Source organism: Schistocerca serialis, unplaced genomic scaffold, assembly GCF_023864345.2.
Source record: "Schistocerca serialis cubense isolate TAMUIC-IGC-003099 unplaced genomic scaffold, iqSchSeri2.2 HiC_scaffold_1372, whole genome shotgun sequence".
Classification (NCBI taxonomy): Eukaryota; Metazoa; Arthropoda; class Insecta; order Orthoptera; family Acrididae; genus Schistocerca; species Schistocerca serialis.
In genome coordinates this window covers 1-15,513 of record NW_026047594.1, presented here as the reverse complement: position 1 = coordinate 15,513, position 15,513 = coordinate 1, and the positions used below count along the sequence as shown (strand labels likewise).

The 15,513-nt window shown below is 53.9% G+C and overlaps 13 non-coding genes across 13 annotated transcripts; all 13 read left to right on the top strand.

Annotated features, from left to right (window-relative positions):
* The first annotated feature begins 399 nt into the window (after positions 1-399).
* Positions 400-518, top strand: LOC126441786 (5S ribosomal RNA). The gene has a single exon (XR_007581521.1). It is a non-coding gene; the product is annotated as a 5S ribosomal RNA (ribosomal RNA).
* A 1,127-nt stretch (positions 519-1,645) lies between these two features.
* Positions 1,646-1,764, top strand: LOC126441785 (5S ribosomal RNA). The gene has a single exon (XR_007581520.1). It is a non-coding gene; the product is annotated as a 5S ribosomal RNA (ribosomal RNA).
* Positions 1,765-2,891: 1,127 nt separating this feature from the next.
* LOC126441783 (5S ribosomal RNA) lies at positions 2,892-3,010 on the top strand. The gene has a single exon (XR_007581519.1). It is a non-coding gene; the product is annotated as a 5S ribosomal RNA (ribosomal RNA).
* Positions 3,011-4,157: 1,147 nt separating this feature from the next.
* LOC126441782 (5S ribosomal RNA) lies at positions 4,158-4,276 on the top strand. Its single transcript, XR_007581518.1, has one exon. It is a non-coding gene; the product is annotated as a 5S ribosomal RNA (ribosomal RNA).
* Positions 4,277-5,403: 1,127 nt separating this feature from the next.
* LOC126441781 (5S ribosomal RNA) lies at positions 5,404-5,522 on the top strand. The gene has a single exon (XR_007581517.1). It is a non-coding gene; the product is annotated as a 5S ribosomal RNA (ribosomal RNA).
* Positions 5,523-6,669: 1,147 nt separating this feature from the next.
* Positions 6,670-6,788, top strand: LOC126441780 (5S ribosomal RNA). Its single transcript, XR_007581516.1, has one exon. It is a non-coding gene; the product is annotated as a 5S ribosomal RNA (ribosomal RNA).
* A 1,127-nt stretch (positions 6,789-7,915) lies between these two features.
* Positions 7,916-8,034, top strand: LOC126441779 (5S ribosomal RNA). Its single transcript, XR_007581515.1, has one exon. It is a non-coding gene; the product is annotated as a 5S ribosomal RNA (ribosomal RNA).
* Positions 8,035-9,161: 1,127 nt separating this feature from the next.
* LOC126441778 (5S ribosomal RNA) lies at positions 9,162-9,280 on the top strand. Its single transcript, XR_007581514.1, has one exon. It is a non-coding gene; the product is annotated as a 5S ribosomal RNA (ribosomal RNA).
* A 1,127-nt stretch (positions 9,281-10,407) lies between these two features.
* LOC126441805 (5S ribosomal RNA) lies at positions 10,408-10,526 on the top strand. Its single transcript, XR_007581539.1, has one exon. It is a non-coding gene; the product is annotated as a 5S ribosomal RNA (ribosomal RNA).
* A 1,127-nt stretch (positions 10,527-11,653) lies between these two features.
* On the top strand, positions 11,654-11,772 carry LOC126441804 (5S ribosomal RNA). Its single transcript, XR_007581538.1, has one exon. It is a non-coding gene; the product is annotated as a 5S ribosomal RNA (ribosomal RNA).
* A 1,127-nt stretch (positions 11,773-12,899) lies between these two features.
* Positions 12,900-13,018, top strand: LOC126441801 (5S ribosomal RNA). The gene has a single exon (XR_007581535.1). It is a non-coding gene; the product is annotated as a 5S ribosomal RNA (ribosomal RNA).
* Positions 13,019-14,145: 1,127 nt separating this feature from the next.
* Positions 14,146-14,264, top strand: LOC126441789 (5S ribosomal RNA). Its single transcript, XR_007581524.1, has one exon. It is a non-coding gene; the product is annotated as a 5S ribosomal RNA (ribosomal RNA).
* A 1,126-nt stretch (positions 14,265-15,390) lies between these two features.
* On the top strand, positions 15,391-15,509 carry LOC126441777 (5S ribosomal RNA). The gene has a single exon (XR_007581513.1). It is a non-coding gene; the product is annotated as a 5S ribosomal RNA (ribosomal RNA).
* The last annotated feature ends 4 nt before the right edge of the window (positions 15,510-15,513 follow it).

Below are 15,513 nucleotides of genomic sequence, written 5' to 3'. Positions count from 1 at the left end.
CGAATGCACTGCGAACTACGCAGACACCTGGTGTGAGGCGAGGCGAGGAAGCCCACATCGCTACCAGTGGCGCCCTCCAGCACGACACTGCCACACCCCGCACAGGCCCTCCGCTGGACACCAGGGACAAGATGCGCCCTCCGCTAGTGTCGAAGGCTGCACGCGCCCAGCGAATGACAGGACGTGCAACGAGCAGCAGTGCGTCTCACACACGCGGCGGTGCGCCCGCTAATTCGGCCGTCGCTCCGCTGGGACGCCGGGCGCGCCCCCCGCGCCGTCCTCGAGGAGCTGGCTGTTGCGGAAGGAAGTGCTTTCGTCAAATGCGGCGGAAAACTAACATTTTGTGTATTGGGAGAGAAGCCGAACGCGTATTCTGCCGTGCTCCTACATTACATGAGTGCCAACGGCCATACCATGATGATTGCACCGGTTCTCGTCCGATCACCGAAGTTAAGCATCATTGGGCCCGGTTAGTACTTGGATGGGTGACCGCCTGGGAAACCCGGGTGCTGTTGGCTCCCTTCTCTTTTTTTGTTATTATGTCGCTACCCCTGGCAGCCCAATAAAAAAAGAAAGGTGCTGTTGGATCCCTTACATTTTCTCCTTTTTGCATCGCTACCCCTGCCAGCCCTCTTTTCATACTACCTTTCCGTTGTGACAAAGATGCTTCCTTCAGCAATTTAAACGTGCCAAGAAATCCTTGACAATAACGAAACACTACGAATCGACAGATGTGATCTGAAATAAGCCAGGGCCTCCTACTGTTTCGTAGCAGTGCAAAGTTCCAACAAAAAAAAATTGAAAATAAACGACTGTAATAAACATAAGATACGATATTAATGGCCTCAGCTCGAAGAAGAATGTGCCAAGGAAGATTTCCAAAGAGTCTCTGGAGATAACAGAACAGTACGAACCGACAGATACGTTCTGAAATACGTCAGGGCTTATTGTTTTGTTGCATTGTACGACTGCAGATTTGTAAACAAAAATTTCTCTTTCGTCGCTAGAAGAGATGGATGCTTTGGCGACCCTCCTGTGTCCTGCGTCCCTGTTTTCGCACCTTTCCACGGCACGGCGCTGCCCTACCCGCCGCAAACGGCGTCTCGGACACGCCCGTTAGGCCCACGGCCGTCTCGCAGATGTTTGTCGTGCTTGTACTGTCATATGGGCCACGACCCGAGCGGCAGCGAGCGGCAGTCGAGCAAAGTCGGGACAAGTCGGGACGGGGACAGAGATAGGAATGGTGCGAATGCACTGCGAACTACGCAGACACCTGGTGTGAGGCGAGGCGAGGAAGCCCACATCGCTACCAGTGGCGCCCTCCAGCACGACACTGCCACACCCCGCACAGGCCCTCCGCTGGACACCAGGGACAAGATGCGCCCTCCGCTAGTGTCGAAGGCTGCACGCGCCCAGCGAATGACAGGACGTGCAACGAGCAGCAGTGCGTCTCACACACGCGGCGGTGCGCCCGCTAATTCGGCCGTCGCTCCGCTGGGACGCCGGGCGCGCCCCCCGCGCCGTCCTTGAGGAGCTGGCTGTTGCGGAAGGAAGTGCTTTCGTCAAATGCGGCGGAAAACTAACATTTTGTGTATTGGGAGAGAAGCCGAACGCGTATTCTGCCGTGCTCCTACATTACATGAGTGCCAACGGCCATACCATGATGATTGCACCGGTTCTCGTCCGATCACCGAAGTTAAGCATCATTGGGCCCGGTTAGTACTTGGATGGGTGACCGCCTGGGAAACCCGGGTGCTGTTGGCTCCCTTCTTTTTTTTTGTTATTATGTCGCTACCCCTGGCAGCCCAATAAAAAAAGAAAGGTGCTGTTGGATCCCTTACATTTTCTCCTTTTTGCATCGCTACCCCTGCCAGCCCTCTTTTCATACTACCTTTCCGTTGTGACAAAGATGCTTCCTTCAGCAATTTAAACGTGCCAAGAAATCCTTGACAATAACGAAACACTACGAATCGACAGATGTGATCTGAAATAAGCCAGGGCCTCCTACTGTTTCGTAGCAGTGCAAAGTTCCAACAAAAAAAAATTGAAAATAAACGACTGTAATAAACATAAGATACGATATTAATGGCCTCAGCTCGAAGAAGAATGTGCCAAGGAAGATTTCCAAAGAGTCTCTGGAGATAACAGAACAGTACGAACCGACAGATACGTTCTGAAATACGTCAGGGCTTATTGTTTTGTTGCATTGTACGACTGCAGATTTGTAAACAAAAATTTCTCTTTCGTCGCTAGAAGAGATGGATGCTTTGGCGACCCTCCTGTGTCCTGCGTCCCTGTTTTCGCACCTTTCCACGGCACGGCGCTGCCCTACCCGCCGCAAACGGCGTCTCGGACACGCCCGTTAGGCCCACGGCCGTCTCGCAGATGTTTGTCGTGCTTGTACTGTCATATGGGCCACGACCCGAGCGGCAGCGAGCGGCAGTCGAGCAAAGTCGGGACAAGTCGGGACGGGGACAGAGATAGGAATGGTGCGAATGCACTGCGAACTACGCAGACACCTGGTGTGAGGCGAGGCGAGGAAGCCCACATCGCTACCAGTGGCGCCCTCCAGCACGACACTGCCACACCCCGCACAGGCCCTCCGCTGGACACCAGGGACAAGATGCGCCCTCCGCTAGTGTCGAAGGCTGCACGCGCCCAGCGAATGACAGGACGTGCAACGAGCAGCAGTGCGTCTCACACACGCGGCGGTGCGCCCGCTAATTCGGCCGTCGCTCCGCTGGGACGCCGGGCGCGCCCCCCGCGCCGTCCTCGAGGAGCTGGCTGTTGCGGAAGGAAGTGCTTTCGTCAAATGCGGCGGAAAACTAACATTTTGTGTATTGGGAGAGAAGCCGAACGCGTATTCTGCCGTGCTCCTACATTACATGAGTGCCAACGGCCATACCATGATGATTGCACCGGTTCTCGTCCGATCACCGAAGTTAAGCATCATTGGGCCCGGTTAGTACTTGGATGGGTGACCGCCTGGGAAACCCGGGTGCTGTTGGCTCCCTTCTTTTTTTTTGTTATTATGTCGCTACCCCTGGCAGCCCAATAAAAAAAGAAAGGTGCTGTTGGATCCCTTACATTTTCTCCTTTTTGCATCGCTACCCCTGCCAGCCCTCTTTTCATACTACCTTTCCGTTGTGACAAAGATGCTTCCTTCAGCAATTTAAACGTGCCAAGAAATCCTTGACAATAACGAAACACTACGAATCGACAGATGTGATCTGAAATAAGCCAGGGCCTCCTACTGTTTCGTAGCAGTGCAAAGTTCCAACAAAAAAAAATTGAAAATAAACGACTGTAATAAACATAAGATACGATATTAATGGCCTCAGCTCGAAGAAGAATGTGCCAAGGAAGATTTCCAAAGAGTCTCTGGAGATAACAGAACAGTACGAACCGACAGATACGTTCTGAAATACGTCAGGGCTTATTGTTTTGTTGCATTGTACGACTGCAGATTTGTAAACAAAAATTTCTCTTTCGTCGCTAGAAGAGATGGATGCTTTGGCGACCCTCCTGTGTCCTGCGTCCCTGTTTTCGCACCTTTCCACGGCACGGCGCTGCCCTACCCGCCGCAAACGGCGTCTCGGACACGCCCGTTAGGCCCACGGCCGTCTCGCAGATGTTTGTCGTGCTTGTACTGTCATATGGGCCACGACCCGAGCGGCAGCGAGCGGCAGTCGAGCAAAGTCGGGACAAGTCGGGACGGGGACAGGGATAGGAATGGTGCGAATGCACTGCGAACTACGCAGACACCTGGTGTGAGGCGAGGCGAGGCGAGGCGAGGCGAGGCGAGGAAGCCCACATCGCTACCAGTGGCGCCCTCCAGCACGACACTGCCACACCCCGCACAGGCCCTCCGCTGGACACCAGGGACAAGATGCGCCCTCCGCTAGTGTCGAAGGCTGCACGCGCCCAGCGAATGACAGGACGTGCAACGAGCAGCAGTGCGTCTCACACACGCGGCGGTGCGCCCGCTAATTCGGCCGTCGCTCCGCTGGGACGCCGGGCGCGCCCCCCGCGCCGTCCTCGAGGAGCTGGCTGTTGCGGAAGGAAGTGCTTTCGTCAAATGCGGCGGAAAACTAACATTTTGTGTATTGGGAGAGAAGCCGAACGCGTATTCTGCCGTGCTCCTACATTACATGAGTGCCAACGGCCATACCATGATGATTGCACCGGTTCTCGTCCGATCACCGAAGTTAAGCATCATTGGGCCCGGTTAGTACTTGGATGGGTGACCGCCTGGGAAACCCGGGTGCTGTTGGCTCCCTTCTTTTTTTTTGTTATTATGTCGCTACCCCTGGCAGCCCAATAAAAAAAGAAAGGTGCTGTTGGATCCCTTACATTTTCTCCTTTTTGCATCGCTACCCCTGCCAGCCCTCTTTTCATACTACCTTTCCGTTGTGACAAAGATGCTTCCTTCAGCAATTTAAACGTGCCAAGAAATCCTTGACAATAACGAAACACTACGAATCGACAGATGTGATCTGAAATAAGCCAGGGCCTCCTACTGTTTCGTAGCAGTGCAAAGTTCCAACAAAAAAAAATTGAAAATAAACGACTGTAATAAACATAAGATACGATATTAATGGCCTCAGCTCGAAGAAGAATGTGCCAAGGAAGATTTCCAAAGAGTCTCTGGAGATAACAGAACAGTACGAACCGACAGATACGTTCTGAAATACGTCAGGGCTTATTGTTTTGTTGCATTGTACGACTGCAGATTTGTAAACAAAAATTTCTCTTTCGTCGCTAGAAGAGATGGATGCTTTGGCGACCCTCCTGTGTCCTGCGTCCCTGTTTTCGCACCTTTCCACGGCACGGCGCTGCCCTACCCGCCGCAAACGGCGTCTCGGACACGCCCGTTAGGCCCACGGCCGTCTCGCAGATGTTTGTCGTGCTTGTACTGTCATATGGGCCACGACCCGAGCGGCAGCGAGCGGCAGTCGAGCAAAGTCGGGACAAGTCGGGACGGGGACAGAGATAGGAATGGTGCGAATGCACTGCGAACTACGCAGACACCTGGTGTGAGGCGAGGCGAGGAAGCCCACATCGCTACCAGTGGCGCCCTCCAGCACGACACTGCCACACCCCGCACAGGCCCTCCGCTGGACACCAGGGACAAGATGCGCCCTCCGCTAGTGTCGAAGGCTGCACGCGCCCAGCGAATGACAGGACGTGCAACGAGCAGCAGTGCGTCTCACACACGCGGCGGTGCGCCCGCTAATTCGGCCGTCGCTCCGCTGGGACGCCGGGCGCGCCCCCCGCGCCGTCCTCGAGGAGCTGGCTGTTGCGGAAGGAAGTGCTTTCGTCAAATGCGGCGGAAAACTAACATTTTGTGTATTGGGAGAGAAGCCGAACGCGTATTCTGCCGTGCTCCTACATTACATGAGTGCCAACGGCCATACCATGATGATTGCACCGGTTCTCGTCCGATCACCGAAGTTAAGCATCATTGGGCCCGGTTAGTACTTGGATGGGTGACCGCCTGGGAAACCCGGGTGCTGTTGGCTCCCTTCTTTTTTTTTGTTATTATGTCGCTACCCCTGGCAGCCCAATAAAAAAAGAAAGGTGCTGTTGGATCCCTTACATTTTCTCCTTTTTGCATCGCTACCCCTGCCAGCCCTCTTTTCATACTACCTTTCCGTTGTGACAAAGATGCTTCCTTCAGCAATTTAAACGTGCCAAGAAATCCTTGACAATAACGAAACACTACGAATCGACAGATGTGATCTGAAATAAGCCAGGGCCTCCTACTGTTTCGTAGCAGTGCAAAGTTCCAACAAAAAAAAATTGAAAATAAACGACTGTAATAAACATAAGATACGATATTAATGGCCTCAGCTCGAAGAAGAATGTGCCAAGGAAGATTTCCAAAGAGTCTCTGGAGATAACAGAACAGTACGAACCGACAGATACGTTCTGAAATACGTCAGGGCTTATTGTTTTGTTGCATTGTACGACTGCAGATTTGTAAACAAAAATTTCTCTTTCGTCGCTAGAAGAGATGGATGCTTTGGCGACCCTCCTGTGTCCTGCGTCCCTGTTTTCGCACCTTTCCACGGCACGGCGCTGCCCTACCCGCCGCAAACGGCGTCTCGGACACGCCCGTTAGGCCCACGGCCGTCTCGCAGATGTTTGTCGTGCTTGTACTGTCATATGGGCCACGACCCGAGCGGCAGCGAGCGGCAGTCGAGCAAAGTCGGGACAAGTCGGGACGGGGACAGGGATAGGAATGGTGCGAATGCACTGCGAACTACGCAGACACCTGGTGTGAGGCGAGGCGAGGCGAGGCGAGGCGAGGCGAGGAAGCCCACATCGCTACCAGTGGCGCCCTCCAGCACGACACTGCCACACCCCGCACAGGCCCTCCGCTGGACACCAGGGACAAGATGCGCCCTCCGCTAGTGTCGAAGGCTGCACGCGCCCAGCGAATGACAGGACGTGCAACGAGCAGCAGTGCGTCTCACACACGCGGCGGTGCGCCCGCTAATTCGGCCGTCGCTCCGCTGGGACGCCGGGCGCGCCCCCCGCGCCGTCCTCGAGGAGCTGGCTGTTGCGGAAGGAAGTGCTTTCGTCAAATGCGGCGGAAAACTAACATTTTGTGTATTGGGAGAGAAGCCGAACGCGTATTCTGCCGTGCTCCTACATTACATGAGTGCCAACGGCCATACCATGATGATTGCACCGGTTCTCGTCCGATCACCGAAGTTAAGCATCATTGGGCCCGGTTAGTACTTGGATGGGTGACCGCCTGGGAAACCCGGGTGCTGTTGGCTCCCTTCTTTTTTTTTGTTATTATGTCGCTACCCCTGGCAGCCCAATAAAAAAAGAAAGGTGCTGTTGGATCCCTTACATTTTCTCCTTTTTGCATCGCTACCCCTGCCAGCCCTCTTTTCATACTACCTTTCCGTTGTGACAAAGATGCTTCCTTCAGCAATTTAAACGTGCCAAGAAATCCTTGACAATAACGAAACACTACGAATCGACAGATGTGATCTGAAATAAGCCAGGGCCTCCTACTGTTTCGTAGCAGTGCAAAGTTCCAACAAAAAAAAATTGAAAATAAACGACTGTAATAAACATAAGATACGATATTAATGGCCTCAGCTCGAAGAAGAATGTGCCAAGGAAGATTTCCAAAGAGTCTCTGGAGATAACAGAACAGTACGAACCGACAGATACGTTCTGAAATACGTCAGGGCTTATTGTTTTGTTGCATTGTACGACTGCAGATTTGTAAACAAAAATTTCTCTTTCGTCGCTAGAAGAGATGGATGCTTTGGCGACCCTCCTGTGTCCTGCGTCCCTGTTTTCGCACCTTTCCACGGCACGGCGCTGCCCTACCCGCCGCAAACGGCGTCTCGGACACGCCCGTTAGGCCCACGGCCGTCTCGCAGATGTTTGTCGTGCTTGTACTGTCATATGGGCCACGACCCGAGCGGCAGCGAGCGGCAGTCGAGCAAAGTCGGGACAAGTCGGGACGGGGACAGAGATAGGAATGGTGCGAATGCACTGCGAACTACGCAGACACCTGGTGTGAGGCGAGGCGAGGAAGCCCACATCGCTACCAGTGGCGCCCTCCAGCACGACACTGCCACACCCCGCACAGGCCCTCCGCTGGACACCAGGGACAAGATGCGCCCTCCGCTAGTGTCGAAGGCTGCACGCGCCCAGCGAATGACAGGACGTGCAACGAGCAGCAGTGCGTCTCACACACGCGGCGGTGCGCCCGCTAATTCGGCCGTCGCTCCGCTGGGACGCCGGGCGCGCCCCCCGCGCCGTCCTCGAGGAGCTGGCTGTTGCGGAAGGAAGTGCTTTCGTCAAATGCGGCGGAAAACTAACATTTTGTGTATTGGGAGAGAAGCCGAACGCGTATTCTGCCGTGCTCCTACATTACATGAGTGCCAACGGCCATACCATGATGATTGCACCGGTTCTCGTCCGATCACCGAAGTTAAGCATCATTGGGCCCGGTTAGTACTTGGATGGGTGACCGCCTGGGAAACCCGGGTGCTGTTGGCTCCCTTCTTTTTTTTTGTTATTATGTCGCTACCCCTGGCAGCCCAATAAAAAAAGAAAGGTGCTGTTGGATCCCTTACATTTTCTCCTTTTTGCATCGCTACCCCTGCCAGCCCTCTTTTCATACTACCTTTCCGTTGTGACAAAGATGCTTCCTTCAGCAATTTAAACGTGCCAAGAAATCCTTGACAATAACGAAACACTACGAATCGACAGATGTGATCTGAAATAAGCCAGGGCCTCCTACTGTTTCGTAGCAGTGCAAAGTTCCAACAAAAAAAAATTGAAAATAAACGACTGTAATAAACATAAGATACGATATTAATGGCCTCAGCTCGAAGAAGAATGTGCCAAGGAAGATTTCCAAAGAGTCTCTGGAGATAACAGAACAGTACGAACCGACAGATACGTTCTGAAATACGTCAGGGCTTATTGTTTTGTTGCATTGTACGACTGCAGATTTGTAAACAAAAATTTCTCTTTCGTCGCTAGAAGAGATGGATGCTTTGGCGACCCTCCTGTGTCCTGCGTCCCTGTTTTCGCACCTTTCCACGGCACGGCGCTGCCCTACCCGCCGCAAACGGCGTCTCGGACACGCCCGTTAGGCCCACGGCCGTCTCGCAGATGTTTGTCGTGCTTGTACTGTCATATGGGCCACGACCCGAGCGGCAGCGAGCGGCAGTCGAGCAAAGTCGGGACAAGTCGGGACGGGGACAGAGATAGGAATGGTGCGAATGCACTGCGAACTACGCAGACACCTGGTGTGAGGCGAGGCGAGGAAGCCCACATCGCTACCAGTGGCGCCCTCCAGCACGACACTGCCACACCCCGCACAGGCCCTCCGCTGGACACCAGGGACAAGATGCGCCCTCCGCTAGTGTCGAAGGCTGCACGCGCCCAGCGAATGACAGGACGTGCAACGAGCAGCAGTGCGTCTCACACACGCGGCGGTGCGCCCGCTAATTCGGCCGTCGCTCCGCTGGGACGCCGGGCGCGCCCCCCGCGCCGTCCTCGAGGAGCTGGCTGTTGCGGAAGGAAGTGCTTTCGTCAAATGCGGCGGAAAACTAACATTTTGTGTATTGGGAGAGAAGCCGAACGCGTATTCTGCCGTGCTCCTACATTACATGAGTGCCAACGGCCATACCATGATGATTGCACCGGTTCTCGTCCGATCACCGAAGTTAAGCATCATTGGGCCCGGTTAGTACTTGGATGGGTGACCGCCTGGGAAACCCGGGTGCTGTTGGCTCCCTTCTTTTTTTTTGTTATTATGTCGCTACCCCTGGCAGCCCAATAAAAAAAGAAAGGTGCTGTTGGATCCCTTACATTTTCTCCTTTTTGCATCGCTACCCCTGCCAGCCCTCTTTTCATACTACCTTTCCGTTGTGACAAAGATGCTTCCTTCAGCAATTTAAACGTGCCAAGAAATCCTTGACAATAACGAAACACTACGAATCGACAGATGTGATCTGAAATAAGCCAGGGCCTCCTACTGTTTCGTAGCAGTGCAAAGTTCCAACAAAAAAAAATTGAAAATAAACGACTGTAATAAACATAAGATACGATATTAATGGCCTCAGCTCGAAGAAGAATGTGCCAAGGAAGATTTCCAAAGAGTCTCTGGAGATAACAGAACAGTACGAACCGACAGATACGTTCTGAAATACGTCAGGGCTTATTGTTTTGTTGCATTGTACGACTGCAGATTTGTAAACAAAAATTTCTCTTTCGTCGCTAGAAGAGATGGATGCTTTGGCGACCCTCCTGTGTCCTGCGTCCCTGTTTTCGCACCTTTCCACGGCACGGCGCTGCCCTACCCGCCGCAAACGGCGTCTCGGACACGCCCGTTAGGCCCACGGCCGTCTCGCAGATGTTTGTCGTGCTTGTACTGTCATATGGGCCACGACCCGAGCGGCAGCGAGCGGCAGTCGAGCAAAGTCGGGACAAGTCGGGACGGGGACAGAGATAGGAATGGTGCGAATGCACTGCGAACTACGCAGACACCTGGTGTGAGGCGAGGCGAGGAAGCCCACATCGCTACCAGTGGCGCCCTCCAGCACGACACTGCCACACCCCGCACAGGCCCTCCGCTGGACACCAGGGACAAGATGCGCCCTCCGCTAGTGTCGAAGGCTGCACGCGCCCAGCGAATGACAGGACGTGCAACGAGCAGCAGTGCGTCTCACACACGCGGCGGTGCGCCCGCTAATTCGGCCGTCGCTCCGCTGGGACGCCGGGCGCGCCCCCCGCGCCGTCCTCGAGGAGCTGGCTGTTGCGGAAGGAAGTGCTTTCGTCAAATGCGGCGGAAAACTAACATTTTGTGTATTGGGAGAGAAGCCGAACGCGTATTCTGCCGTGCTCCTACATTACATGAGTGCCAACGGCCATACCATGATGATTGCACCGGTTCTCGTCCGATCACCGAAGTTAAGCATCATTGGGCCCGGTTAGTACTTGGATGGGTGACCGCCTGGGAAACCCGGGTGCTGTTGGCTCCCTTCTTTTTTTTTTGTTATTATGTCGCTACCCCTGGCAGCCCAATAAAAAAAGAAAGGTGCTGTTGGATCCCTTACATTTTCTCCTTTTTGCATCGCTACCCCTGCCAGCCCTCTTTTCATACTACCTTTCCGTTGTGACAAAGATGCTTCCTTCAGCAATTTAAACGTGCCAAGAAATCCTTGACAATAACGAAACACTACGAATCGACAGATGTGATCTGAAATAAGCCAGGGCCTCCTACTGTTTCGTAGCAGTGCAAAGTTCCAACAAAAAAAATTGAAAATAAACGACTGTAATAAACATAAGATACGATATTAATGGCCTCAGCTCGAAGAAGAATGTGCCAAGGAAGATTTCCAAAGAGTCTCTGGAGATAACAGAACAGTACGAACCGACAGATACGTTCTGAAATACGTCAGGGCTTATTGTTTTGTTGCATTGTACGACTGCAGATTTGTAAACAAAAATTTCTCTTTCGTCGCTAGAAGAGATGGATGCTTTGGCGACCCTCCTGTGTCCTGCGTCCCTGTTTTCGCACCTTTCCACGGCACGGCGCTGCCCTACCCGCCGCAAACGGCGTCTCGGACACGCCCGTTAGGCCCACGGCCGTCTCGCAGATGTTTGTCGTGCTTGTACTGTCATATGGGCCACGACCCGAGCGGCAGCGAGCGGCAGTCGAGCAAAGTCGGGACAAGTCGGGACGGGGACAGAGATAGGAATGGTGCGAATGCACTGCGAACTACGCAGACACCTGGTGTGAGGCGAGGCGAGGAAGCCCACATCGCTACCAGTGGCGCCCTCCAGCACGACACTGCCACACCCCGCACAGGCCCTCCGCTGGACACCAGGGACAAGATGCGCCCTCCGCTAGTGTCGAAGGCTGCACGCGCCCAGCGAATGACAGGACGTGCAACGAGCAGCAGTGCGTCTCACACACGCGGCGGTGCGCCCGCTAATTCGGCCGTCGCTCCGCTGGGACGCCGGGCGCGCCCCCCGCGCCGTCCTCGAGGAGCTGGCTGTTGCGGAAGGAAGTGCTTTCGTCAAATGCGGCGGAAAACTAACATTTTGTGTATTGGGAGAGAAGCCGAACGCGTATTCTGCCGTGCTCCTACATTACATGAGTGCCAACGGCCATACCATGATGATTGCACCGGTTCTCGTCCGATCACCGAAGTTAAGCATCATTGGGCCCGGTTAGTACTTGGATGGGTGACCGCCTGGGAAACCCGGGTGCTGTTGGCTCCCTTCTTTTTTTTTGTTATTATGTCGCTACCCCTGGCAGCCCAATAAAAAAAGAAAGGTGCTGTTGGATCCCTTACATTTTCTCCTTTTTGCATCGCTACCCCTGCCAGCCCTCTTTTCATACTACCTTTCCGTTGTGACAAAGATGCTTCCTTCAGCAATTTAAACGTGCCAAGAAATCCTTGACAATAACGAAACACTACGAATCGACAGATGTGATCTGAAATAAGCCAGGGCCTCCTACTGTTTCGTAGCAGTGCAAAGTTCCAACAAAAAAAAATTGAAAATAAACGACTGTAATAAACATAAGATACGATATTAATGGCCTCAGCTCGAAGAAGAATGTGCCAAGGAAGATTTCCAAAGAGTCTCTGGAGATAACAGAACAGTACGAACCGACAGATACGTTCTGAAATACGTCAGGGCTTATTGTTTTGTTGCATTGTACGACTGCAGATTTGTAAACAAAAATTTCTCTTTCGTCGCTAGAAGAGATGGATGCTTTGGCGACCCTCCTGTGTCCTGCGTCCCTGTTTTCGCACCTTTCCACGGCACGGCGCTGCCCTACCCGCCGCAAACGGCGTCTCGGACACGCCCGTTAGGCCCACGGCCGTCTCGCAGATGTTTGTCGTGCTTGTACTGTCATATGGGCCACGACCCGAGCGGCAGCGAGCGGCAGTCGAGCAAAGTCGGGACAAGTCGGGACGGGGACAGAGATAGGAATGGTGCGAATGCACTGCGAACTACGCAGACACCTGGTGTGAGGCGAGGCGAGGAAGCCCACATCGCTACCAGTGGCGCCCTCCAGCACGACACTGCCACACCCCGCACAGGCCCTCCGCTGGACACCAGGGACAAGATGCGCCCTCCGCTAGTGTCGAAGGCTGCACGCGCCCAGCGAATGACAGGACGTGCAACGAGCAGCAGTGCGTCTCACACACGCGGCGGTGCGCCCGCTAATTCGGCCGTCGCTCCGCTGGGACGCCGGGCGCGCCCCCCGCGCCGTCCTCGAGGAGCTGGCTGTTGCGGAAGGAAGTGCTTTCGTCAAATGCGGCGGAAAACTAACATTTTGTGTATTGGGAGAGAAGCCGAACGCGTATTCTGCCGTGCTCCTACATTACATGAGTGCCAACGGCCATACCATGATGATTGCACCGGTTCTCGTCCGATCACCGAAGTTAAGCATCATTGGGCCCGGTTAGTACTTGGATGGGTGACCGCCTGGGAAACCCGGGTGCTGTTGGCTCCCTTCTTTTTTTTTGTTATTATGTCGCTACCCCTGGCAGCCCAATAAAAAAAGAAAGGTGCTGTTGGATCCCTTACATTTTCTCCTTTTTGCATCGCTACCCCTGCCAGCCCTCTTTTCATACTACCTTTCCGTTGTGACAAAGATGCTTCCTTCAGCAATTTAAACGTGCCAAGAAATCCTTGACAATAACGAAACACTACGAATCGACAGATGTGATCTGAAATAAGCCAGGGCCTCCTACTGTTTCGTAGCAGTGCAAAGTTCCAACAAAAAAAAATTGAAAATAAACGACTGTAATAAACATAAGATACGATATTAATGGCCTCAGCTCGAAGAAGAATGTGCCAAGGAAGATTTCCAAAGAGTCTCTGGAGATAACAGAACAGTACGAACCGACAGATACGTTCTGAAATACGTCAGGGCTTATTGTTTTGTTGCATTGTACGACTGCAGATTTGTAAACAAAAATTTCTCTTTCGTCGCTAGAAGAGATGGATGCTTTGGCGACCCTCCTGTGTCCTGCGTCCCTGTTTTCGCACCTTTCCACGGCACGGCGCTGCCCTACCCGCCGCAAACGGCGTCTCGGACACGCCCGTTAGGCCCACGGCCGTCTCGCAGATGTTTGTCGTGCTTGTACTGTCATATGGGCCACGACCCGAGCGGCAGCGAGCGGCAGTCGAGCAAAGTCGGGACAAGTCGGGACGGGGACAGAGATAGGAATGGTGCGAATGCACTGCGAACTACGCAGACACCTGGTGTGAGGCGAGGCGAGGAAGCCCACATCGCTACCAGTGGCGCCCTCCAGCACGACACTGCCACACCCCGCACAGGCCCTCCGCTGGACACCAGGGACAAGATGCGCCCTCCGCTAGTGTCGAAGGCTGCACGCGCCCAGCGAATGACAGGACGTGCAACGAGCAGCAGTGCGTCTCACACACGCGGCGGTGCGCCCGCTAATTCGGCCGTCGCTCCGCTGGGACGCCGGGCGCGCCCCCCGCGCCGTCCTCGAGGAGCTGGCTGTTGCGGAAGGAAGTGCTTTCGTCAAATGCGGCGGAAAACTAACATTTTGTGTATTGGGAGAGAAGCCGAACGCGTATTCTGCCGTGCTCCTACATTACATGAGTGCCAACGGCCATACCATGATGATTGCACCGGTTCTCGTCCGATCACCGAAGTTAAGCATCATTGGGCCCGGTTAGTACTTGGATGGGTGACCGCCTGGGAAACCCGGGTGCTGTTGGCTCCCTTCTTTTTTTTGTTATTATGTCGCTACCCCTGGCAGCCCAATAAAAAAAGAAAGGTGCTGTTGGATCCCTTACATTTTCTCCTTTTTGCATCGCTACCCCTGCCAGCCCTCTTTTCATACTACCTTTCCGTTGTGACAAAGATGCTTCCTTCAGCAATTTAAACGTGCCAAGAAATCCTTGACAATAACGAAACACTACGAATCGACAGATGTGATCTGAAATAAGCCAGGGCCTCCTACTGTTTCGTAGCAGTGCAAAGTTCCAACAAAAAAAAATTGAAAATAAACGACTGTAATAAACATAAGATACGATATTAATGGCCTCAGCTCGAAGAAGAATGTGCCAAGGAAGATTTCCAAAGAGTCTCTGGAGATAACAGAACAGTACGAACCGACAGATACGTTCTGAAATACGTCAGGGCTTATTGTTTTGTTGCATTGTACGACTGCAGATTTGTAAACAAAAATTTCTCTTTCGTCGCTAGAAGAGATGGATGCTTTGGCGACCCTCCTGTGTCCTGCGTCCCTGTTTTCGCACCTTTCCACGGCACGGCGCTGCCCTACCCGCCGCAAACGGCGTCTCGGACACGCCCGTTAGGCCCACGGCCGTCTCGCAGATGTTTGTCGTGCTTGTACTGTCATATGGGCCACGACCCGAGCGGCAGCGAGCGGCAGTCGAGCAAAGTCGGGACAAGTCGGGACGGGGACAGAGATAGGAATGGTGCGAATGCACTGCGAACTACGCAGACACCTGGTGTGAGGCGAGGCGAGGAAGCCCACATCGCTACCAGTGGCGCCCTCCAGCACGACACTGCCACACCCCGCACAGGCCCTCCGCTGGACACCAGGGACAAGATGCGCCCTCCGCTAGTGTCGAAGGCTGCACGCGCCCAGCGAATGACAGGACGTGCAACGAGCAGCAGTGCGTCTCACACACGCGGCGGTGCGCCCGCTAATTCGGCCGTCGCTCCGCTGGGACGCCGGGCGCGCCCCCCGCGCCGTCCTCGAGGAGCTGGCTGTTGCGGAAGGAAGTGCTTTCGTCAAATGCGGCGGAAAACTAACATTTTGTGTATTGGGAGAGAAGCCGAACGCGTATTCTGCCGTGCTCCTACATTACATGAGTGCCAACGGCCATACCATGATGATTGCACCGGTTCTCGTCCGATCACCGAAGTTAAGCATCATTGGGCCCGGTTAGTACTTGGATGGGTGACCGCCTGGGAAACCCGGGTGCTGTTGGCTCCCT